The sequence below is a fragment of the Acomys russatus genome, chromosome 4, assembly GCF_903995435.1.
Source record: "Acomys russatus chromosome 4, mAcoRus1.1, whole genome shotgun sequence".
In the NCBI taxonomy this organism is placed as follows: domain Eukaryota; kingdom Metazoa; phylum Chordata; class Mammalia; order Rodentia; family Muridae; genus Acomys; species Acomys russatus.
This window is the reverse complement of record NC_067140.1, coordinates 18,847,924-18,874,814: the sequence shown is the minus strand read 5'-3', so window position 1 is coordinate 18,874,814 and position 26,891 is coordinate 18,847,924.

Below are 26,891 nucleotides of genomic sequence, written 5' to 3'. Positions count from 1 at the left end.
ATGGGCAGGTGCACTGCAGTGCTCAGCTTGGCTTTTCTCATCTGCCCTGCTGTGTCTGGGTCTCCAGATTTAGCCACACTGGCCTCTTTACAGCATCACAGTCCCAGTATGGGATTCCATAGGGGTGACACCAGAGGCTAGTACAGAACACAGCTTGCACTACTCACCACAGTAGACAGTACTAGTCCATTAGGCAACAGAAGTACCATGGCAATGCTCAGAATTAATTTGGACGAACGCTTGACTCTGCCTTGGAAAAAGAGTTGTGACCAGAATTTGTGACTCCTTTTTGTCTATGCCAGAGAATTTAAACAAAGTAGTATACAGCAACCAGATGGCAGGGTCTAGAATCAAATTCAAGTGTGAATGTCTCTATCATCCTTAGAAGATATTTATATTAGTGACTTTTATCGTCATAATGATTGATACCTGAGAAAAACAACAGAAAGAGGCAATTATCTACTTTTCACTCACAGTTGTAACAATTTCAGAAGGCGACCCCAGCTCCATCGATCTAGAGGGACATATGGCAGGGCCAGGCAGGGCCAAGCAGAGGAAGAGGAAGCTCCCCCAAGGTGGACAGAGAGAAGAAACAGAGGCAGGAAGACTGTCAACGACCCTTCCCCCATTGTCTTGCTTTTAATGACCTGCTCTCGCCCCCTGAATTCCACCTTCTAAACATCCCAAAACCTTCTTACGTGGCTCCATCTGAGGATGAGCCATCTCATATATGAGTCATCCAGAAAGACACTTTCTCCCACCTATAAGCTGACCAACGTGCCTCAGAGTAGACCCAGGACGGCAATTACTAGATACATATTTCCTTCCTGTTAGAGCTCCTACCAATTTTATAGATGTCATTGCAGTCTGGGCTGGGGGGAGATTTGCAGGACAACAGAAGATCCAGGTTTCCAGTGGCTAAGGCCTGGGAATGTGTCTGGTGCATGGGATGACAGTCCAGGAGAGAGAGGGGGGTTTTGCACTGATAGACCAGAAAAGGTGTCTCTGAAGAGGCCTGAAACAAGGGTGGAGAAACAGCTGGAAAGAGAGGTTAGTCCAAGAGTCTAACACATATAAATGCTCCCCAGCAAGAAGAGATTGGGTGTTGGAGGGACAGATATCAACCTGTTTATCTGGTGCAGATGGATTGAGGAAAAGAGAGAAGGGACAGGAGACAGAGTGAAGACATCATAGGGTCTTGGCTGTCACAGACCAGGCTTGGCATTTTACTGCAATTGGAAAGGAAAGATGCTGAGAGTGTGCTGAAGCCAGAGTTTGTTTATATTTGATTTAGATAAAGGTGGTATGATGTCATTGCTTTCCCTAACCTGTGCTTCCTGTAGATTGCCAAGGAAGGGAAGGGAAGCTGCCGTCCACTGAAGGTAAGTGTGGACTGCAGCCATGGGCACTGTGGTATGCTTCAGAATAAGACTTCGTGGTTAACGTGGTATGAGATGGATGTTAGTAGGGACAGAATCCCAGGGAAAGAGCAGACAAGTTCAGCAAATGCCCCTGACGGGGGTCACAGGTCATCGACCAAAGGTAAGTCTTCTTGGTGATGAAACCAAATGTCTTTGGTTTACCTTGTTGCTAAATAGCACAAATGGACATCTTTTCATTTTTCTATTTTTCTTTATTAGAAATAGATTTCCTCCATACAGAATATTCTGATTACTGTTTCCCCTCCTCCCCCTCAGCTTTTCCCTCCGTACTCCCCCGCAACCTGAATCCACACTCTTTCTGTCTCTTGTTAGAAAACAAGCGAGCATCTAGAGAATAATAAGAAAATAAGACAAGATAAAACAAAATCAAACCAGAATCGGACAAAACAAACAAAAGAAAAAGCGCAAGAAACTCTTAAGACGCAGAGACATAAATGCTCATACGTATAGGAATCCCGTAAGAACACAAAGCTGGAAAAAAATGCATGGACCAAGAGATCTATTTTATTTTTTAATTGTGGGTATCCATGTCTTTGTGGGCGGGGCTGTATTATGTAAGGAAGGGTGTCTGTGGATGCCATAAGAGGGCATATGGTTCCCTGGAAGGAGAGCTAGAGGCAGTTTTAAGCAACTTGATGCAGGTGCTGGGAACTGAACTCGGACCCTCTGGAAGAGCGGTAGACACTCTTAACTGCTAAGCCATCACTCCAGCTAATGAGTGAGTAGGAATCTTTTTTTATTCTTTCCAAATTCGTACAGTGGGAGATGGTGGAAAATATGATCAAAGTCATTATGATGATGTACAAAGGTTGCAGCTGAGACAGAGAAGCGCATTCCTTCCTGGTCCCTACAGATGCTTCCCCACCAGGATTCCCAGTTGCGTTCTCTGACTCAAATATAGACACTCACCAATGAACTAAAAGCCACTCTGCCTTGGTAAGGAAAAATAAGGAAGCACATACTGTCTGGGCTGTCTCCCACTGTGGGTATAGGCACTTGGCAGACAGTACTTCCTGATATGGAGAAATAATCTCACCAATATATTTCAATGAAACTTGGGTGGTGGACTTAGCATCTTCATCATTGACCTGTCCATCCCCATGGCTCCCCAGACCTTCATTCAATCCTCTCCCAACTCTCAAATTCTGAAATTCCCCTTGGTGCTGAAACAGGAAAAGCGAGTATAAGCATCAAACCTTGTACATGTACCTGTGTGACTCAAGGCACCTAAACCAACCCCTGTCATTCAAGAGGCAGCCAACATCTTGTCAAAGCAGAAGGCCCACGTCCCCCCGCACATCTAGTAAATTACATCCTGAGACTCAGCTCCCTGTTGTCTGTGTCTCCTTCTCTGCATAAAGCTCCCCAAACAATAAATCATCTTCCTGTCTTGCCATTATGTGGAAACTCATCTCGTCGCACATCATAATTATAATCAATGAACAAAACTCAAGGAAAAAAAAAGTCTGAACAATGAAACAGTACGCTTTCCCCTTAACATCAGTCCGATTTTGTGTGATCAAAGCTCGCAATAATGCAGATGAGTGACTCGGATGATTTCAAGGTTGTTCTTTTACATTTTGAAGCAGTTTTTTTTTAACAGGTCCGACTACCTTGGGGGGCGGGGTGCAAAAAGCTCTCTTGCCTTTAAGGTGTCTAAGTCTAACTTCTTACGTGCGCGGAGAACTTTAATACCTAAATTGAAAAATGAGAAGAACATCCATGGGGAAAAAAGAAAGCTCGCTGCAGCCTCCCCGAAGTTCATCAAGTGTTGTCACATATTTCTCTAATGTCTCTGATTTGGTTAAGTGCAAATTTAGGTGAACATGCTCTTTTTTTTTTCTCAGGGTTCACTGCTGCAACAGAACTGTAATATATGTATTTTCACATTAATGAGTGCAGTTTTCCAGTCTTGAGCAACCAAAGACAAATGGCACTTCTTGGAGGCAGGGGACTGGACAAAATGACCCCTCACTTCCATTATTTCATGATTCAGTTGTTACTTACTTTTTTAACAGCCACTTGAAATTGCTTCTTAGGTGTAAATCTATTCTCTAAATATAAATCCTAGACAAGAGCACAGATGAATTTCTCCCATAACTGAGTAGAAATGTTGATGGTCAAATAAATGAGTGGTTTTTTTTTTAAAGCTCACCATTAGTCTCACTAATTAACTTATTATCTCACTCACTGAATGAATGGATTACATTTCATATACTGGTGAAACATGGCCATGTAACTAAATCCAAATCTTGATTCCATGTGTACTTTCGATGTCAATGCTTTATTTGTTGATGATAGACTCAGAACTGGCTATTTTATTTTTGCTTACTGAGCTTGATACCATTTACTTTCATGGGGGGAAGGGCAGTTTGTCATTGAGATTTCAGAGGTTTCCTTCTGTGGGCAGCTGGTCTTGGGCCCTTGGTCAAAAAGGGCATCATAATGGGGAGTTCTTGGAAGAGTGGGCTGCTGTGGTAGCTCATCTTGATTGTTGGCTTGATTGTCTCTGGAATCAACTAACCCTCAGATGCTGGGTACACTTGTGTGTGTGTGGGGGGGGGCGGTTCTTAATCGGATTATTTGAAGCAAAAAGACCCATCCTAAGCCTGGGTCACACCTTTTGGTGGCAGCCTACAGAAAAGGACACAGAGCTAGAAAGTTTTGCTTTTTGCCTGCTTGTCCTCACTCTTGCTGGCAAGTTCATCTATCCTGTTGTGCAGCCAGTATTAAATCCAATTTATTCAGGATTCCAAAGTAGACTGAAGACAAGCAGTTCTCTAGGCATCCTCTTGGACTCTAATGTAAAATTTAGACTTCTGGGACATCTAGGCCTGTGGACTGAGCAACTACTGGATTGGGATTTTTTTTTTTCTGTTGTGAGACAGCCATTGTTGGCCAATCTAATAGATTCCCTTTCAGTATACAAATATTCTGTTACTCTGCTACTTTAAGGGACCTGGCTAATTCAGCCACTCATTTTATGAGTAAAAGAAACCAGAAAGAAGAAGAGAGGAGTCTGGTCCTAATACCCCTTTCAAGGGCATACCTCTAATGCTTTAACTACATTCTACTGAATCCATCTCATATGGGTGCCACAGGCTGGTAAGCATGGTCCAACCTTTCACACATAGTCCCTTGGGAGTCATCCAAGTCTCTAATTGTAGCAGATGCCCAAATGCAGTTAAATAGGAAGAACGGATTCTAGAATGCTAAGGTAACTGAGACTAACAACAATTTATTGCATGTTTTATAAAGACCTAGAACACAATGGTTTCCTAACACTAAACACTCGGGAGGCAGAGGCAGGTGGATCGCTGTGAGTTCGAGGCCAGTCTGATCTACAAAGTGAGTCTAGGACAGCCAAAGCTACACAGAGAAACCTTGTCTTGAAAAACCAAAAAAAAAAAAAAAAAAAAAAAAAGCTGACTGTTAATTGCTCTGGTTTAAGGGTCTCATAAGTGATGATGCTTTAAGAATGCACAAAATCCCTGTGTTACCTATTGCAATGCCTTTGATAGAGGGCTGCAAACACACACAATACAGTAACATCATGTAGCAAAATACTAATTGTTGAACCTAGAAGATGGGTGTTAAGGGTTCTTGCTTCATCACTTAATGGATACATTAGTCCTCATTGTCAGAACTGAAGGAGCCATCCTCTGAGATGCAATCTAAACATTTGACTCCCATAGGAAAACTCACTCATTTTGTATTCTGAATGACCCATCTTCTTTTGTGGCCTTAAAAAAATTGATGATTAGCTGGGTGTGGTGGCACACTCAGGAGGTAGAGGCAGGTGAATCTCTGTGAGTTCGAGGCCAGCATGGTCCACAAAGTGAGTTCCAGGACAACCAAGGCTATTACACAGAGAAACTCTGTCTAAAAATACCAAATCAACCAACCAACCAGACAAAAGCAACATCAAGAATAAAAACTTGATGATATCCAGAGACTCATTATGGATCAAAGTATTGAGCATAAGTGGCTGGTGAGTGCTCAGTCCTACATAGGACATCTGTGTCACTTCTTCCAAGCCCCAGGGAACATCACAGAAGTTTGGTGGAAGGACAACAAAAGCCAGATGATAAGGAGGAGTGCTGAGAAATGTCATTTTCTAAATATGACACTGCTGTTCAAGTAAATCATAAACGTACCACAGTGATGGCCACCTGAGCCAGACTTGCACCAGGAAAAGACACGGGAGTAGGACACTGCTTTGGAGGTAGAAGGGGGTGAGCACAAGGGAGGAGGAAATAAGAATAATAGAGGAAAATATGATCCACTGTGTTATACATATATGTAAAATCGACAACTTGTTTTTTAGGTTTTTCAAGACAGGCTTTCTCTGGGTAACAACCCCGGCTGTCCTGGACTCACTTTGTACACCAGACTGGCCTTGAACTCACAAAGATCCACCTGCCCCTGCCTCCTAAGTGATGAGATTAAAGGTGTGTGCCATCATGACTGGCTAAAACTGACAAATCTTTTTTTTTTTTTAATCAGTTAAATTTGTTGTATTGTAATGATCAATTGTGCCCAAAATTCCTGGAGAAAGATGTGCTGAGTAATAATTTATAGAGACAAAAGGGGACAGGACAATAGAATCTGAAATGCTTCTCAAACATGGTGAACTCTTGGCCAACTTAAGTGTGGCGGAATAGAAAATGTCTTTAGTTACTTTTCTATTACTGTGAAGAGGCACCATGACCAAGGCAGTTTAAAAAAGAAGCCATTTAATTTAGGGCTTGTGTTTCCAGAAGATGGTAGAGTCTGTGACCATCATGGTAGGGGGCATGGCAGCAGTCAGCCAAGCATGGCGATGCACCAGGAGCTGAAAGCTTACATTTCATTTACAAGGAAGATAGAGGGAAGAAGGGAGGGACAGATGGAGGGAGGGGAGGGATGACATGGACTTTTGAAACCTCAAATCCTACCTAGTGACGCATCTCCTCCAACAAGGCCACACCTCCTAATCCTTCCCAACAATCCACCAACTGGGGACCAAGCATTCAAGCAAATGAGACTATGGGGACCATTATCATTCAAACCATTATAGAAAGAAAGGAAGATCATGCGTGAGGAGATGGGGCAGCAGGGTGAAAAGTGGGATTGAGAAGGAAGGTAGGACAGAGTCATGGATGCTCCACAACGGTCAGAGTGAAGGTTCAGCGTGGGATCTTTGCCACATTGGACCATTACTCCATGACAAAGGAAGGAAGGTAGGACTTGGCTTTGTTGGATTCTTTTTAAAGAGGGTGACATGAGAGCTCAGCATGGAAAATTACTTAAATAACTTAAGTGGTGCCATGGGTTCCCATCTTCGTAAATCATTAACTCACGGATGTGTGGAAGGAGCCAGGGTTTGTTCAGGAGTCAAGAAATGCCAATGATACAAAAACCATTCGGCTCCCCAGTTATACCAGATCAGGAGGCAGCAGGCCTTCCACTCAAGAATGTCACCATGACCAGGAGAAAGAGGTAGATGACCACTGGGAGATACGTGGAGCATGTGCACAGAGCCAGGGAGGGAGTGATGTTGTGAGACAGTTTCTGAGGGAAAAAGTCCCCTCTTCATAGGCATTACCATGGAAGAAGCATATGCGCAGTGTCGGATGTGGGCTCAGCATAGCAACACTGCATTGACTTCACAAGTCTCCCGTGAGTGCACAGTGAGGGGCCACACAGGAGAGGTGGCTGTGGTCCTGCGTTTGTTCCCCTCTCCACATCTGTCTGTCAAAGACATTGCCATCTGCCTTCCCTCTGAGCCTCCTAATGTGACTTTTCATGCTTCTCCATCACAAGGGAGGCTCTTTCCTCCTTGGGTCATGCCTCCTTGGTTGTGTGTGATCTCCTCGAGGCTTAGAAGAGTTCTCGAAACAAACTGATCTCAATAAAGTCTCATCTTCGCTTAGTTTATAGCTGAACAGCAGAGGCACAACTACCTAGAATGCAATGGGCAGTTACACTACAAGGTTACCTAGTGACTTATTTGTAAGCAGGAAAGTCAAGACCTAGCCTGGAACTTTCACCTCAAAAGAAAAGCTATTGTCAAGTCCAAGTGATGTTGTGTTTCATGAGTCCAAGGTTTCTTTGCAGAATTATTTATTAAGTAGCTGGTATCAACAGACACACAAGTCTAAGCTACAGGCCAGCACATCTCTCCATTTTTTTACTTCAATCAGAAGTAAACATACATCTTTTTGATTGTTGAGAAGGTCTTATCATATAGTCCTGGCTGTCCTGGTATTTACTTTATAGACTTAAACTGAGGTAATCCTCCTGCCTCAGCCTTTCAGGTGCTGGTAGTGTAGGTGTACAACACCATACCTTGCAAACACCCAGTTTATGCAAAGCAAGGGTGGAGATGTTGACTGTGCTTTCTTTTTCTAGCTACCTCTACGCATCTGTTGTGTTACTTAGGTAGGGGACCTACTGAAAAATGATAGTACATATGTCATATAGGAGGTAAGTACAATCATATCAGTTCCATTGGGATTAATTTAAAACATCCAAAGAGATTGGGGGATTATAGTAGAAAACATGTCCCCCTGAGGGAAGAAGACAGTGGGGCCTCCCCTAGTTCCATCAGGGGTCCAGAAGCCCGCTCTCCCATCTCTGTTAGCTACAGCCCCACTCACCCAATGCAAATACGTCCAGGACAAAAGATCAAGAACTTGTCAGATACACTTGGTGGCAGTGGTGCTGACTTCTCAACAGGGGAAGAAGGGGACCTAAATTAGACTTCTATAAAAAGAATATTGCATATTTATTTCCACAATAACACCCAGGGAGAAAAAAAGCGTGAGTCAAGAAGCAAGCAATTGGGTGGATAAATAAAGCTTGTCTTTGTTCTCATCAATTAGGTTATTACATCAGTTGGAAAAACCAGTGAATTATAATACAGATGTTTAATGAAACACTGCTGAGCCTATAAGTCAAACCACTATTTTGTGGTGTGATTTTGGCTGCATAGTTTTGTGTGTGTTAAACCGTATTTATTAGCTGATACCCATTATTATTTTGAGCAAGGTATAATTCAGTTGTCAAGCTCCATCGCAGGCAAGGAGATTTAATCAGTAAGAGCCGCTTTGCTACCAAGTATAAAACAATGTGGGTTTCTTGAGCAGTCACAGCAGTGTGAAAAAGTGCGATTAATTAGTATTGTACAAGAACAGGCAGCGTGCTCATTAAAACCTTGTGAGGTGGCTCTTGATAAACTGCCACTTGATAGGGCCGCCTTAATGTGACACGACAAAGACTTTATTTCCAAATTCTTCCTGATGGTATCTCACTTTTAAGTCACCTGAAATGACCTACCTTGGTGTTGGGAACACAAAGACCAAGATGAATGCCAGGGACCAGGGAGCCGCATGGTCTGGGGAAGCAGAGCAGGCGTGGGGGGAGCTTCAAAGACAGTCTCTTCAGAACCCTCCCTCAAGCATAGATCAATGGCTGCGAATGAGACAGCATCAGAGGTGGCCGATTTGCATTCACACTCAGCAGGCTGGGCAGAAAGTGATCTGACAGTTGGCAACTCACCTTAATGAAGGTCCCCCATACAAACCCAGTTAGCTCCATTCTGGGTGTGGGTGTGCCTGGAAACTGCACACCCACACAGATGCTGTGCTGCCTCTGGAGAGACGGACAGAGGCAGAAACTCTGATGGGCACTCCGCTTTTGAGGACCCTCTGTGAGAAACCAGATGACATCCCTTAGCTCCTAAGATGAACTTATTTGGCTTATGAGCTGTATCAGTGGGAAAATCACTTGCAGCCAAGCCTGGAGACCTGAGTTCGATCCCTGGGACCTAGGACTCCTGTGAGGGAAGAGAGAGCTAGCTGGGTCCTGTAAGTTGTCCTCTGACTTCTACATACACTGTGGGGTGTGTGTGTGTGTGTGTGTGTGTGTGTGTGTGTGTGTGTCTTGTATGTGTGTGTATGCACTACTACTACTAATTAATAGTAATAAATTCTTTAATGAGTATTTAAATGAATAGTAATTACTTTGCTTTGTCTACTGAGAAAAACACATCAGAAAAAAAATCCCTCAGAGACACATCTCCATTGGGTGGAGATATTTGGGGGGCAGCGTTGGCTCGTTTTCCTCTTTGGAGCATCTGATTTTTACCACCTTTCAAATGTGGGACAATTTGGATCTCTTCCCCCACACCACAGTTGTTACAGGGTGCTCTCAAATTAATGCCTATACAAACGCCCTCTCAACAACTGACCCAAACCAGTTTCCTCAACGGCTTTTCTCTCATCTAGTCCCCTGCCCAGCATCCCACTGTCCTCAGTGGCTTCAGCTAACAGACCAGACAAAGAGACTCCCCTTACTACAGTTTACCTGGGTGGGACTTGGGGGAGGGGGGTTCTAGGACTAGAAGATGGTACTTATAAATCTCAAAGTTCCTGCTCCCTCATTCGCCCAACTGTTTTATTAAAAAACAAATGCACGCTTCTTATATCTCCCAGCATATTAAATCAAGGCTTTCTACCATGAAGCACAAGTAAGCACTCGGATCACAATTATAGGTTGTTTGCAATTCAACTTGGGTCACTCCACTGCAGTCTGCAGATGCCAGGCATCTGGCCAGTCTGTCTACCCGGGCAGTCCAGACAGGGTTAAGCACATTGCTTTATTAAAAGATGTGCTATAACACTTCATTTAAACCTAACGTCTCATTGTGATGATCCCAGGCGCGGGATGAAATGCAGCATGACAGCCATTGAATTAACAGAAAATGGAATTCATCTTTCAAAATTTCACACAAAATAAAGTCATGGAGACGGACAGAGATAAAGGGAGAAAGACAGACAGCAACGCATCTTCAGTACTTCAGCCTCTCTGTCTGTCTCTGGTTACCTGGTTACCTGTGGTCTTTGTTTGAACAGAGTCCTTGGCAGTGTGTGTGTGTGTGTGTGTGTGTGTGTGTGTGTGTGTGTTCCTCCATTATGCAAAGTGGTGAATTTGTTCCCATCTTGTTTCTTTGATTTTAGCAAGTGAATTGCACAGAGGTAATGCGCTGTAAGTGGAGTTCGAGCATTTCCATTTATGCACGACATGGTAATAGGAAATTTTCTGCCCCTCTTAGCTTGATGAGAACCTTTCTCAGAGATCCTAAGCTCCTTGCATGGTAGCCACCTACTTGATTTATAATCTAACAGTGGCGGAAGAGGTTAGCTGGGTAATTTAAGTCACTAGATTTTGCTAATGAACTAAGGCCGGGGAGAAAGCACTTTACATTGTAAAGTCTCCATTTCACCTTCCCCATGCCCCGCGTGCTTTATCTCTACAGTTTTACATTATTTATATAGACAGGGAAATGGTTCTTCCCCACGAAAATGAGTTAGCAGAGCAGCTCACCTGGAGGTTCCTCTCTTGCAAGTCATGGGGAGTCAGACCCTGCTAGGTAACCAGAGAGGGTTAGCAGCTGTAGCCAATAGGAATGCAGAATGCCTGCTTTTCATTTGCATATCAGATGAGCGATCCATAATGCAATCTTTGAGACATATGTAATCTTCAGTGTTATGTATTGTTTTTCTAAAATTCAGGTATGACTGGGTAACTGGCACCCTAGGCTGATAGGAAGGCAGAAACTGGGCACATTTGACCCTGTGATGCCAGGGAAAAAATGCCCAGCAAAGCTTGGTACATTAACTGCAGAGAGAAGCCTCCTGGCTCTATTTGTCCATCAGTGTGCTTTTATTTAGCATATTACTGCAGGCTTCCCTGGGCTTTGAACTAAACAATTGGTCAGTTCCCCCCCCACACACACACACACATAGATAAGCAAGTCTTAACCAGAATTTCTTCACAGTAGCCACTAGAAGAGTGTTCTATTTTGTGTAAAGAAAATACATGGTGGGTAAAACTCAAGACCATTATGAAGACTTCACCATCATAGATGCAAAGATTGTTTTGTTTCCCTATTGACTGCAGCTTCAGAAACACCAACTGCATGGGTAACCACTGACTACATGGGTAACCACTGACTGTATGGCTAACCACCAACTACATAGGTAACCATCGACTGTATGCATAGCCACTGACTGCATGGGTAACTATCGACTGTATGGATAACCACCAATTGCATGGGTAACCACTGGTTAAAAAAAAGTCTATGGGCTTAGCCACGGCAGTGTTACCGCTGTGGAGCCAAGTCCTATGAATTGAAATGTTCTCTCCAGGAGTGAGGACAGAAACTCCTGCAACTTATAGGCTTAGAAAGCTCAGAAAATTACAAGACTCTCATGTGAGCCCACAAGGTTATAGCAACAGGGAACAATTGCTGGGGAGAAGAGACTTCAGAACTGGCTACAAGGTGGGCGGGGCTCCAGGGTTTGTGTGTGTGTGTGTGTGTGTGTGTGTGTGTGTGAGTCATCACTCATGCTGGGGTAGGCCTTTAGTGATCAGCTGCCTTTGAGTTACCTATACTTCTGTAAGTGACCCCAGTACACCCTCTAGTTCACTAAATCAGACTTGGGAAGAATCATTTCTTCTTTCTGTTGTCCCTGGCCTCTTTGGGTTGATTGACAACTGTCTACATCTTCTCAGGGAATGTTGGCACAGCATTCAACAGTAGAGCTGACACACGTGGTCTGGAACCAGCTGTATGACATGGCAATTCCTTAATCCCTGGGTAACAGCCTCAGTGCTTCTATAACATGGATGCAGGCTTAGCAGCCCATATCCTAATTGCTTATGTGCAGGCTAAATAGTCCTTATCTGCAATGCATATAATCAACAGTGCTTCAGAGTTCAGACATTATTTGTGTAGACATAATAAAAATGCTACCTACATTTAAACAATCCCTTCACATTTCTCACTTGCTCCCTGCATATATAATATCTAGATTGCAGTTTAATACAATATTATTAACCATTTAGGGTGGAAACAAAGTCTTGCAAGGTTGGAGTGTCTACTGCTGGTGTCTCGTCTTAGATATGCAGGCTGAGGGTGCTGGCGGTTTGAAATGTCTTCATGCAAAGGCCGTGGGCAGATCAGGCTAACTAGTTTAAGCCATATGAAGAGCAGAATGATGGAAACTAATGATGGAGACAGGCAGTACTACTACAGCTGTCCAGTGAATGATTGTCCACTCTTTCCTTACATGTCAGCACACCTTGTCTTCACCTCAGAAATCCATCCAGAAGAGTCTTAGAAACTAAAAACCCCTCCTATCTTATGATCCCATTCCTTGATCTTTGTCTGGAATAAATTAAATCATACTTAGAAAACAACTGTATAGGAACATTTCCCCTGGCTTTATTCACACCAGGAAAAAGAAAAAGTGGAAAAGAACCCAGGTTCTCATCCGTGCTAGCAGATATAAATGGTTTGCTCACAAAATGGTAAAGTAGTCTGCAATGAAAATGGATAAATAACTTATGCAAATCAATGCAAGTACATTTGAAAACACTACGTTTGGCCAAAGGTTAAACTTTTACAGAGGGCATCTTACCTGGTTCTAATTTTATGGCTATCAAACACACAAGCAAGAAAACACATCAAAACAGATTTTTTTTTAATCTGGTTAGAAAAGGGTTACCAGATGCTAAGTCTCTAAGAGCCAAAAGGTGACGCTGGGCTGTGTTTCTTCTCGCTCTGCCCCTTTTCTCTTCAAATAACCCAGGAAGACCAGGAAGACCCTTCCTCTCTCACAGACTCCACCCACCCTACTCCAAGCATGTGCTTGGCCGTTGGGTACCAGCTTTCTGAACCCTCCTGCTCTGTGCTTCCATGGAGTGCTGCACATGCGCAGATGTCCACTGTCCCCAAACTCACTGAACACTATGCCTCAGACCAGTACTTTCCGCTGCGCGTGCCTCTCGAGAACCTATGGTATATCAAGGCCTGCTGACTGTTCCAATCATTCTTGGCTGATGTGGCTTTGCACATCCATGATATGATTATTTTTAATAAGAACAAAGAAGTTGCCATTGTGGCACATAATCAAACAAATTCAAGCAAAATATCTTAACGTCTCCTTTCTGAATTGTTCGCCCCCCTATTATAATCTACCTAAACACCCAACTCTCTTACCACTAAGAGAATTTCATTTCCTAGGGCAGTATTGTGAGCCTGCAAACACTCCAGTGCAAAGGGAACCATCTCAGAGCTCTGGGGGCCTGAGACTGCAATGGGAGAAACACACATCATCTACACCCAGCCGTGCCACTGTGTGTAAGAGCCACCCCACTTTCATAAGACCCTAGTGCCTTTGGTTAATGGGTTTCATGTCTTCCTTGGGGCTCAGAGTTCCTCCTGCTTTGTGTCTTAAATCTCTCCAGTTAACAATCTGAAACATTTGTAGAGGCTGGGGAGTATATTGAGGATTTCACCACAGCGCTATTCTAGTTTTTGTTGTTGTTCTGACCAAAATCTTGACATGAAGAATCTTAAAGGAGGGAGGTTTATACTGCCTCATAGACTAAGGGACTATAGTTTACCTTGGTGGAGAAGGAATCCAGCTGGTCACATTGCTTCCTGCAGACAGGAAGTGGGGCATGACTCTCAAGGGTCACCCCTCCCATACCCGCCTCTCCTGGGTAGCCTTTTCCCCCTCCTCTCTCTCCCCTCCCCCTCCCCATCTTTTTCCTTCCCCCCTCCCCCTTCCCCTCCTTCTCCTTAAGACTCTACAACCTTCTAAAGCAGCTCCATCAGTTGGGGACTAAGTGTTCAAACACATGAGCCTGTAGGGGACAGCCCATATTCAAACCACAGCTACACACACACTCACCCACATACACACACTCGAAAACTCACACATATACACATGCACACTTACACCGCCTTGAAGAACGTGTTGTGGAACCAACCTTCAAAGCTGCAGAGCAAGGTAGGAGTGAGAGGGAGCCTGAAAAGAGTTCGGTGACACATAGAAAGTTCTCACGTTCCCAGCCCCGGCCATGGTGGTGATGGAAAATGCCCAGCATCTTCCTAAGGGGAGCCCAGAGAGCGGCTGGAGCTTCGCTTCCTCTCTCACACACCAAATTTTCTCATCACTTCTTAAACACTCATCAAAATCCCAATGTTTCTTTCTCTCTTTTTTTCTTTTTAAAATTATTATTATGGTGTGTGTGTGTGTGTGTGTGTGTGTGTGTGTGTGTGTGTGTTCGCGCTCGCGCGCGCACGCATGTGCGCGTCACAGCAGTCTCTGGAGGGCAGAAGATGTCCTTCAGGAGTCCGTTGCGAGGGTGGGCTCAACTGGACAGCTTCCCTGACAAGAGCTTTTGCCTGCTGAGCCACCTCATCCTGGAACCTTCATGTTGCAAGGCTGCAGTCTTAGTTAGAGCATGCTCAGATTTAATTACCCACCTTTCTCTTTTCTCTCTTCTTCTCCCATCTAGGGAAGAAAGAAATTGCTTTAACTAATGAAGCTAATGCACTTTTGTGGAAGATTCTTATTAAAGTCAGCCCTGTCTGAGCTCAGGCGTGGAGAGAAAGAATAAAAAGGTACTGACCACTGCTCCTTGGGAGCCTTCAACCCTAAGAGCCAGTAAGATGGGCTGCCTCCCACCATCGTTGTAAGATGAGTAATGCCTGGCCAGAGCTATGGGCTTTTAGATTCCCTGACTAAATCACCACCGTGATTGGGAGAAGCAGATACTGTCCCCATGTGCATTTTCCAGAAGTACCCACTGAAATGCCTTAAGGACCCTGGCAGGCTGAGATCTGACCCCGGACAATGAGAAACAGGAAAGGATGCAGCTGGCATCCGAGGCCAGTTCCAGGGACTCTGGATTCTTTACTCAACCCAACCCTCTCTTTTCTGTGCCAAACACGATTGAGAATATAAATAACAATGGGCCAAAGAGTATCAGAACTCCAGAACAGCATTCAAGATGACTGGAAAAGCATAAGTTAAGCAAGACTTTCCTATCACCCCAAAATAGGAATCGTTTCTAAGTCTGAAAAGATAGAAGAGAGGATTGTCATTTCATAAGGAAGTCTCGAATTATCTGGGATGGATTCCTGGAAATGTCAATAAAAAAAATTAAATTCTCACAAGGGAACTTCATTCCAATTAAAAGAGCTTCAATTCATTTGCTGTCAAGCATTATCTTTTTACAGATACCCTGATCTGCTCAAATTGATCAGAATATGACGAGTATTTTTTTAAAAATCACTCTTCCTAAGAAAGGGAGCGGTGAGTGATCAGGGGTAGAATTTGGGGCTCCTATGACAGCCATACAGGGAACACTACAAAATTTTCTGGTAAACAGAGTCAGGCACCATGTCTCAAATACAGTCTGATGTACATTTTGTAGTCGTGAAATTGTCAGGACAGTAACAGGGCAAGAAGAAGGAAGAAAGGCAAAATATTTCCAAAGGAGTGTCTGGTCTGGAGCCATGAGGCCATCTTTTTGCTCTCTTCTCTCCTCAGTAACCAAGGGCTGGGTCACTTTCCTGAGCTGTGTGAAGATCGGTCAAGGAGCCTAAAGCCTTGAGAGATGCCCCCACAGGGCACCACCACGGGCAGGATCTTCCTGTAGCTGAGGGGATCTCAGAGCCTTCCCCAGAGAGAGGGATTCAGGAGAACAGGAGGAAGGGATGCTTGCCATGGTTCCTGGTGGCCTCTGTTACTATGACAACCATCCCCTTTGTTTCCTTGAATCCAAAGCTACTGCCTCATTTAGAGAATGGCATTCAGGTGAGACAGCTGTGTGAAGACATTAGGAGAATGAGGACCTGGGAAAACTAAACTGCCTCTGTGAGTACACACACACACACACACACACACACACACACACACACACACACACACACACACAAAGACATGTCCCAAGCCTCGGCTCTATGCTGCGCTCCTTGCACTGTCGGCTTCATTGCAGAATTTCCCCTACATCTTCTCCTGCCTGTAACAACTGACCAGATAATGCAGGGGGTGGGACAGTGTCAAGATGTCCTGCAAGGAATGGGGACAATTGAGTGCCTGAAGAAAACCTACACCAGGAAGCTGTTACCAATCTGAGACACAGAAAAGGGAGGAACTCCCGGGTCTCTCATATTCTACAGGCAGAGTGGGTGGGTCCCAGGAGAAAAGTCTATTACAGGGAAAGGGCGGAGAGAAAGTGGCACAGGTGAGGTGAGAGGAAACATTGCAGGCTGCCCAGCCAGCCCCTTCCCCTCCGTTTGCCGGGCTTTTCAAGTCCTCAGTGTCCTACTTGCTTTTTCTAGTGTAAAAGTTTGTCAATCAAAGGAGCAGGGAGACACCTACGTGACGACACCTACCAGAGCAACATTCCAAATGTATAATGGGAGTGAAAGAGCAGTTGGATGCATGTTGTACACATGTTCTGAACAACCCGGTTGGCAATCACTCTTTCCAAGATAATACGTAAGCAATGGCCAAGCAGAAAGTAAGGCTTCCAGACAATTGGGCAGACAGCAATGAAGCCCTAGATTCTAAAATTTTAACCAAAAGTTGCCCAATGAGCTGCTAATTTTGTACCACTGTTTACCTGGGCATCTTCTCCCTCACCTTCTTGTCTCAGACTGGTGTAGGGTTTTCTCCAGGCGCCCAGTCGTCTTCATTCCTTGGAGGTCATCTTGAGCCCCTCCCACTCCCTGCCCTGTCGGTCACCATAGCATGTCCCTTAACGTGATGGGAGAAATAACCCACACCCCCTTGTCTCTGCATCTTTTTCTATTGATGCGATGGAATACTCTGGCAAAAGCAACTTAGTAGAGAAAAGATTCACTTTGGCTCCCAGTTTGGGAGCATCATCTGTCGTGGTGCAGATCCCAAGGCAGTAGGAGCCTGAAGCAGCTGGACATGTGTCCGTAATCAGGGGGCAGAGAAGGATTGATGCTTACACCGCGCTTCTTAGCTTACTTTCTCTACACTATACAGTCAGGAAACTCCTGCCCAAAGAGAGCCCTGGCCCCAGTTAAGCGGGCAGCAGCCAATCCCCCCAGGCCTGATATGGGGGAAGGCCTTGGCATTCTCATGGGTTTGAGTCACTGGGGTCCTTGATGCGGTTATGGTCAGGTTCCTGATGCTCATTGTAGGGGCTCACTCTCCACATCTTCCATCTCCCCATTTTGTTTCTTAAGTAACCCCAGTGCAACATGACTCATAGGCCAGCAGCAGCTCTGCATGGTCTCAAAAACCCAACTAAGAAGAAATAGAAAAACACTGCAGCCACCAGCCTGCCATCTCTGTTTCATCCTGCTCAAAACCCAGAAAACTCCAAAATCAGGAAGACTCTCCCCGCAATGCACCCCTCTGCCAGGGATGCTTACGAAGGACTTGTGGCTAAGGCGAGGCCTCAGCATCTGGGAGGGCTCTCGGGGTGTAGCTTCAAGGTTGGTTTCCCTAGGGCTGCCCCACATTCCCTGCTTCAAGGATCCATGTCGGACCAAAACCCCCAGAGTTCTGCTCAGTTTGACACATTTTGTGAGAGAAACCCAGCCCTCGGGGGTCTCAAAAAAGGGGGCTCAGAGGGGTCTGCATCCCCCTTGGATGTTCATTTGTCAGATCCTTCAGGCTGGTGTTCAGAGCACTGAGCCCTAAGAGCCGATTTTGAAGTAGAAGAATTATACTTCTTCTGATGAGGAGGAGGAGCTAGGCAACCTCAGATCAGCCACAATAAGTCCAAAGTCAAAACAGGCACCTGCTCTGGGCCTTTGGCCGTGTGTGTACCGGCCTCTCACTGTTTCTCCAACCTTATCCCAGGTACTTCAACTTACAGCTCCTCTTTGGGACACCAGAGACAATTCCATTTTCTGGACCCTAATTGCCTGTTTTACATCTGCCCAATACACATGAATTCCCCTCTCCCCCCTCCCCCCAAGCTCCTTGTTTGTTTCACACATAGCATCCCAAGCCTGAACGATGTCATGTCCCTAGAGTCATGCTCTATTGCTCTGGCCTGTGGTTTGCATGGCTTTGGGACCGACCTGATTGATGTGACAGGGAATGAAGAGATGACAGACAGAAACACTGGTCCCAAGTGAGCCGCAGGCTGTGATGGAAGCACAACACCACCCAGAAGTCAGCTCCCTCATCTTACAGCATAAACAAGGAGGCAGGCGGGCCAGCCAATCTCAGAGGAGGAGCGAGGAGCTCAGGCCAGGAACTCAGGCAGCCGGCACCTGGTCTAAGGGAGCTGCTTTTGGTACTTTCTCCACATCCTGGTTTTAGCCAAGGGTCAGCATTTCCTGAGCAAGGCCTTCCCGTAGGTCAGAGTCACTAGTGTCCTTAATGTGGCCACGTTCATGTCATGGATGGTCATTCACTCCATCAAAAGCGATGCACACTACTCAAGATAACATATAACCCTCAGGTTGTTTTATCTGCTTATTCATTTTATATTTCCCAGACAGAGTTTTCCCATGTAGCCCAGGCTAGCCTCAAATTCCCAATCCCCCCCTTCTCAGCCATCCCTCACTTACAGCCTTCTAAGGGATTAGTGGTGTCTACTAGCACACTTGCTGAATTAGTTGCTGCTCTGTTGCTGTGACAAAACACTATGAACAAAGCAACTTATAGAAGAAAGGTTTCTGGAGCTTGAGACTCCGGATGGGGGAAGAGTCCACGACGGCAGAGTAGAGGCACGGCAACAAGCGCAGAAGCAGGAGGCAGAGGTCTCACATCTTGAACCAAAGTACAAATCAGAGAGATGGAGAAATAGAAACAGTGTTAGTCTTCCACCTCTCCAAGCCCACCTCCAGCAGCGTGCTTCCATCAGCAAGGCTACACAACCAGTCCCAGCAACTGGGGCCCCGACATTCAAATCCTGAGGCACGGAGGAGCATCTTCAGTCAGATCACCACACTTAGCAGTTGTGTCTTCACTGCCTAAATTAAATTGTCTGATGTTATTTTTCAAAGTTTCCAGAGAAAGTATGGGATTTCTTATTTATTCAGAATAGTAAGCAAGTACAAGCAGAGAGTTCATTGAGTTCCTCCTACAGGCTAGCCTTTGTTTTCTTGGGATACACTAGCAGGCTACATGAGCTATTTTTCTCATAAATCTCAAATTCTACTGGAGACCAAAATAATTTAGAAAATTGAAAGAAAGAAAAGATGCACACCAAACTTTCAAATATTGAGTTCTTTTAAAAAGCAAAGATTGATAAACTAGGGCCCATAGCTCATTTCTGTCAATAAAGGTTTATTAGTCCACCTCCATACATATTTGCTTACATGTCATCCATAGGTGCTTTGGGGCTTTAGGTAGAATCAGACTCTTTTCAAGAGGCATAAAGTAGACCAAAAAGCCTAGGCCATCTTCTCTGTGGGATTATCAGAATGTCTGATGACCAGAAACCAGGTGGCCATACTGAGGTGTCCTTCTGAGGAAGTAAATGTGTCCCTGCAGAAGGACTCAAGCTAATGGCCTCATTTGCTCTAAAAGCTCAGGAACCAGGCAAGGGGAACAAAGCACTCTAGAAACACAGAACAATGTGATGATTTTACTAGGTTCTATTTGTTTATTGTTAAAAAAAAATGCTTTTTAGACGTGACAAACTAGTTGCCAGGCTATTACAGTAAGGGAATTTCAAACGGCGAAGAAAACAAATCCAAAACTTTCATCTTGTTCCTTGCACAAGGTGCTAAAAGCATTTTTTGAATCTTGTTTGTCTGCTCAGTGAGCAGAGCAGGAGTGAGATCTGCTATTCAATAAGCAACCTGACAGGGAAGGGCTGTGTGCTGTGCTCCTAGATGCTACAGGATCTGGTCACGGGGAAAGCCACACTCCTCCTCCTCCAGGAAGGGCCGTCCTTGGCCCGCCTGGGACACACTCACCCTCCTCCCTAATGAGTTAGCACCAGTTCCTTTCCTCACTTCATGCCTTTGTGCTAAGTCGACACTTGAACATGCCTGAGCTATCTTTTGCTAGAAAATATATGGCAGATGCCCTTTGAGGCATAGAGGGTTCAAGACCAGGGAATCAAAGTGGATGACAGGGCAGACGATGCTGACTGCCCCGAGAAAGCTCTTGTCTGTCCAAACAAAGCAGGACGCACTTCTCTTTCCCACAGACAGGTGTGCGGCTCCAGTGTGGACCACTTCCTCCAGAAAACTTGTGAAAGCACCTAACCTTTTGTGGGATGTCTCATGCCAGCCTCCGGCACCTTGTGAGTCTCACTTGGAACTCTTTCACACGGGACTCCCACCCTGAGCCGGCACAATGTCCCTTTTAAAACCTTCCAGCTTGAAACTCAGATATTTTGATGCTGCTTGTGGTGATCTTGGGTGGGGAAGTCAGCTCTGCTTCTCCTTTGCAGCTTTATTTTGTATTCTTTTCTGTTCAATACTTCTCAAAGTACTGAGAGTTTAAAGAGGAGCAATAAATCCCGGATCGAGTTTTAATGACCACGGTAAGCCTGCTTGTAATATGTCAGTGAGCTGAACCCAAAAGCCAATGGGGACGAGGCCATGCCTGCCTTAGTAATTGTCTCCACAGAAAGATTTATAATGTCATTATCTGAATCTATAAGAAATAACTCACGGCGCTGAAATACCCTAAAAAAATATTACAATTCTCTTAAAATCTAGTCATTCATAAATGCTAAATCATAAAACTTTTTTCAAGATGGTTTATGTTAAAAGTAAAACCTAGTAAAAATATAAATGCTCACTTTTCTATCCAACTCCTCATTCCTGCATGTGTGTTTGTAGCTTTTCTGTTTCCTGGGGTATATTTACAAGCCTGACACCGAGCTACCCTAGTCCTCCGGGATCACAGGGAGCTACAGCTTCTGAAAAGGCCATTTCTCCTCACCTTCTCTTCTCTACATGATTACCATATAGCAAGGGGAAGAAGGCTAGTTAGCCTGGCAATAAAATTTGCCTCCACAATAGAAAAGCCCCCCTTTGCCTAAGTTCTCCATTAAAACAAGCAAGCAAACAAACAAAAACACATACACACTAAACTTCCTGCTAAATGTACCACAGAGCTATTTTCAGCTATTTCTGTGAACTCCTCTCCCATTTCATACTAAAAACACAAAGACCAGCCACTCTTTCTAGACAGCAGGAAGCAGCTTCCTGCTCTATCCAAGTTTCATAAAGCCTGGGATTGCCACACTGCCCATCTCCTCTGCGCTGTGAGGTTGAGCAACTTGCAGGCTCTCAGCAGCAAAAAACCTCTTGGGAATAGAGAGTCCATTACACGTTTAACACGACTCTCAAGATGTTTCTCATGATTTGTAAGGCTTTTGGGGGGGGCACTTTTTGTTTGTTTGTTTCTTCCCTTAAACACAGTAATTTGCAGTAGACTTGTACTGGGCTCTATGAGCCTTCCTTACCTCTACCAGCCTCCTGAAAGCTGAGATCCTCCCCCGTCCCGACCCCCAACAGGTTTTCACATCTGGGATTGCAGCTGAGCCTTCTGGGAATGGAGCATTACATAGTTTTCTGAAAGGGGTTGGTAAAGAAATCTAATCATCTCCTTCCTCTCCTCCTCCTCTTTCTCCTCTCCCTCCCCTCATTGTTTTTCATTGTCCTCCTCCTCTTCCTCCGCCTCCACCTCCTCTGATTGTCCTCCCTCTCCTCCTCTTCTTCCTCCTCCCCTTCCCCCCATTGTCCTCCCCACTCATCCTCATCCTCTTCATCCTCCTCCCCTTTCTCTTCCTCTTCCCCTCCTCTTCCTCTTCCTCCTCCTCCCCCTCCACCTCCCCTGATTGTCCTCCCCCTCCTCCTCCTCTTTCCTCTCCTCCTCCTTCTCTTACTCTTCTTCCTCTTCTTCCTCCTCCTCCTTCCCCTTTTTGCTCCTTCTCAATGTTTCTCCTCCACAGTCCTCCTACTTTCTCCTCTCTCTGTACCATTTTCACCGCCACCTCTCTGAGTTGACCACCTTTCCTCGTTCCTCAACCATTGCTTTTCCTTTGACAACTCTGCACATGGCAAATTTCAAGTACTTTGTTTTAATGCATGTAAAACTGTAGTCACCATCCTTCTAGGAACCAGTCCCAATGAGCCATAGACACACCCCTCATTTCTTAAAAACCAGAGGCTCTGGAAGAAGCAACATGGCTCTGTTCTCTTTCTCTTGCCACTCACATCCAAAGGACCACCAAGAACCCTGAGTCTAGTGTCCTTCAAATACGATTGTTTCCTACTGCCAATGCCATCGACACCCTTGCCTGCAGGATGGCAGCTGCCTCCCAGTGATGGCCCCATGGAGATCTAATAGTTCTTACTGGGTTGCTAGAGAGGTATATAAATAGGTTAATTTTACGCAGCGGTGAGAACTGTGCAGAACACACACCTGCACGGTGTCATGACACTTCCAGGAGGTGGAAGGAGCTGAGATCTTAGTGTAGCCAAGGCATCGGCAGTTGAAGATGACAAGAATCAAAGCCAGAGGCTGAGCAAAGTAGAAGGTGCCTGTGTTAGAAACAAGATTCAAATATGACCTGGACCAGCGGGTCATTCTTCAGCCACGGGTTCCTAAGTGGGAGGTGCCAGGAGATGAGGAAGATAAAAAGAGGTCAAGAAGATAAAAGGAGGGGTCACGGGGCTTGCCCAAGCCCTGCCTAGAGCCAGCATGTCCCTGGTTTTAGACAAGGAGTTACGTTCCTTCTTGGCAGCTCTGGCCCACAAAAGATGTTTAAGAGAGAAAACACTCAGAAAAGGGCTAGATCACCAAGGCCACATGATGACTACAGACACCTGTGTAACCAGGGCAACACAGGGTGGCTCCACATGATTGGCACTGATTATCTTGTGACTCAAGTGGAGGAAACTGCCTTCACCAATGTGAGCCAGTGTCATGAAGGCCACCAGGGGCACAGTCAAAACAACGGCTGAAGACAGCAATTCACTCCCCCCAAATACAGTGCCCAGGCTCCGACTTTTAGAGATCAGAACCCCAGATTTTCCGGGCTGTGGACTCCAGGACTCACACCTCCCACTTACCTCGTTCAAACTCCCACGGCATTGCACCATCAGCTTTGCTGGTGACTCGGGCTGCAGGTGGCAGATGATAAAATTTCTTGGCTTCCGTAATTGTGTAATTGCCACCATAAATAATACATCTCTGTATGTAGCTCCAAATTGGTGTGTGTCTTTTCCTGGGGAGTCTATTTCTATTCATGTCTGACAGAGAGGGCACAACAGATCAAAAGCAAATGATTCTAGCCACGTCTATGGTGGACCAATGAGTTGACTGGAGTTATTCTGCTGACTAGTGAGTCTCCCTCCACCAACTATTAACCACTTATATAGTCTCGTGGAAAGTAAGTGGCTCTGTGGACACATGAGCCCTTCCCTTTTTTCCTCGGGAGATCGGTCCAACTTCCTGAGGATCTCCTGTGGATCATCTGCCACTGCTCTGATTTCAAAGCAACAGACATGCTCAGGGGCTGAATGAATCCCCACTGCAGCATCTATACTGCCCGTATGTGTGTAAGCCGACTCTCATTTTTTGTACATATATGTTGTAGCTATAAAGTTGGTGTCAATGTCCTCTGTTATTGGTTCTTTCCCTGACTTACACACCCTAAACCTCATGGTATGAAATGTAGGCGCAGTAACTCAGGAAGTTATCTAGTGGTTTAAAATGAGGGCTCGCCATGATCACTTGACGTTTCTTTTAGGAAAGCCCGTCTGGGTTGGATGAGAGCTATAACTGAAGGCCACAGCGAGAAGGAAGTTTATAATTTGCATATAAGTATCAATGACTCCTTGCAGCCTATGGGATAGTGTTCAAATTCCCCGTGGGACATTTCCATCTGACTCCCACTCCATCCCTGCATCCTGCGCTACGAAGCCCATGTGTCCACAGTCCTCAAAGAAACGCCTCACACGCACTGGGAGCTAATTTTTAACACTCCCACTTCTCTTAGAATGTGTTCACGTTCTCAAGTCCAGACTCTTAGGTGAAGACTTCTGAATGTCCTGGACCATAGACATGCCTTCCCCCTGAGCAATGGACGGGGCATCAACGACGTTTTTAAAGGAGCTTCCTGCATGCCCACTTTACCATGCCTTCCTTTGCCCTCTCGATTGAATCCCCCCAACTTAACTTCCCCTTTATCTCTGTAACAATATATTCTATCTCCCCTCCCTTGGAAGACCGCCCCCTACCCCAGCCTCTTACCAGCTGCCTACCCTCTGCCGTGTTTGGATTGTGGCACTCTTACCAAAACCTTAAAAGCTAACAGCCACATGCAAGAGAAGACAGACAGGATTTGTCTTTTTGAGTCTGGGCTACCTCACTCAGCACGATTGTTTCCACCTCCATCTATTAACTTGCAAACTTTATTTTCATTTTGGTATTTTTGTCTTCTTGGGCTTTTTAAAGTTTGTTTTAATTTTCTTTGTTTCTTTGTTTCTTTTCTTTTCTTTTTTTTTTTTGTGGGAAGATCTGTAGGGAGTTGGAAGAAGGGAAAGAAAATTGAAAATGAATAAAATGAATGCATTATTGAAATTTTTAAATGTAAGGCTGGAGAGATGACTTAACATTTGCTGCCAAACCTGGAAGCCACATGGTAAGAAAAAAAAATTGTTTCTGCAAGTTGTCCTCTGACTCATACACATCATCCATGTGATATGCACAGAGAGAGAGAGAGAGAGAGAGAGAGAGAGAGAGAGAGAGAGAGAGAGAGAAGAGAGAGAGAGAAGAGAGGGGGGATTAAATACATGGAATTTAAAAAACCAGTTCTATCTCTTGCATTATTGCTTTCTACCATACTCACCCTCTTGTTTAATTATTTTATGCTCCAAGTGTATGCTTATGTCCCATTTCCCCAACCACAGTCTAGAGTCTCTGAGGGAAAAGACTGTCTTTAAGTTTCTGTAAATCCTCAGAGATGCTTGGCACCACACCAAGCCCACAAGGTGGAGCTCGGTTGGTATGGATACACAGTGGAGGTCAAAAGTGTTTCCCAGAACCTGGAGAGCCACCAAGCTGCCTACTGCCTAGTGGAGGAGATGCCAAAACTCAGAGCTGTCTGTCAAAGGATGCCGTGTGTGATTGCTTTCTCCACAGCATCTTTCCTGGAAGACCTGCCATCTTTGAGTAGAAGCAGAGGCAGGCTCTGAGAGGCTAATGTGGGAGAAAGTCAGAGCTGTTGATTCTTCTCCTCGGAAGGAAGACCAAAGATGCCCATCAAGAAAATGGCCGTGGGCTTATGGTGGCCCCATATAAATAAGGGGCTCCCCCAAGAGAAATTTAAAAGTAAATAAGGGATTAGAGGTTGAGGTGGGACACAGTCAAGGGGAGGTAAAAACAAAAACAAAAACAAAACAAAAAAATAACAACAACAACAACAACAAAACCCAGACATTAACGCAGTGTCTGCATTGATGGAGAGCATCTGTCTGTCAGGAGCACACACTAGGTTTCGAGAGAGCTAGCTGCACTTGCTCTGTTCTTGCTATGAGCCTTCACTCTTGTGGGTAGGAAATTCTGTTGTCAAAACAAGACTGCCTTGGGATAGCAGGAAGATCAAGGAACCTGCGTGCTTGGACCACAGCCTGGGCACTGACCGTTCTCTGAAGGAAGCATCCTGTTTGTCACATTGAAAGTTCACAAAAAGGACCATGGGGGACACACTGAAACACAGAATGTAGAACTACTGGCCGCAAGGAAAATGCCATCAGCTATGACTTTTTGTGTCCGTGCAGCACAGGCTCACACGTGTGGAGACCGCACAGGGCAGTCACAGTGTCATTCCGTAGGTTCCCTCCACTTTGTTTTTGAGTCAGGGTCTCTCACTGTCCTGGAATTTGCTGATTAGTCTGGCCGTTGTGGCTTAGGCATCTACCTGTCTTTGAGTTCCCCACTGCTGTGATCACACCACCATGCCTGACTTTTCATTCATGGCATGGCTTAAACTCTCAGCTCTTTGTGGTTACAGACTGAGCACTTTAGTGACTGAGCAGTGTCTGCAGCCTGAGGTGAGACTTCCAAAAGGAAGACAATTGAAGAGAATACGCTAAGCCACAGGTCACTGTCCTGGGTGAGTAAGAAACTAGGCCCTCCCTGTAGCACCTTCCACACCCAGACGCTTAGAAGTGTATGAATCCTGCATGATGTGACTTGGGGTCCCTAAAGCGTTCTCCCGGGTGCTGGGGTGGTGCCACCACATCCGCTCCACACCTTGACTATTAGTCTGAACTCTTTTAAGCAATTTAAAGAAAAAGCCATTTGTCTTCAAGCGTGAAAGAAGAATAAATTATCCCCTACCATGTAGGTTCCTACAGGTGAGTTCAATACCCCAAATGCCCTGCACCTCGTATTACAAACAACTTGGGTATAAACAATACATTCTGAAAGTTGCCCTGTTTTCATTTTCATGGAATTTATTTACTTAGAAAAGGGAGACTGTTTTTTTTTTTTTTCTCACCTTCAAGTAGATTTTCAACTGAAGCAGTACAACAGCACACCCGCCAAGTAGCTAAAGGTGAGACTGACCCTCTTCAAATCGTTCCTGTGTTTTCTGGATTAAACAGCCACAAAGTAGTGAGAGTAGAGCGTGGAT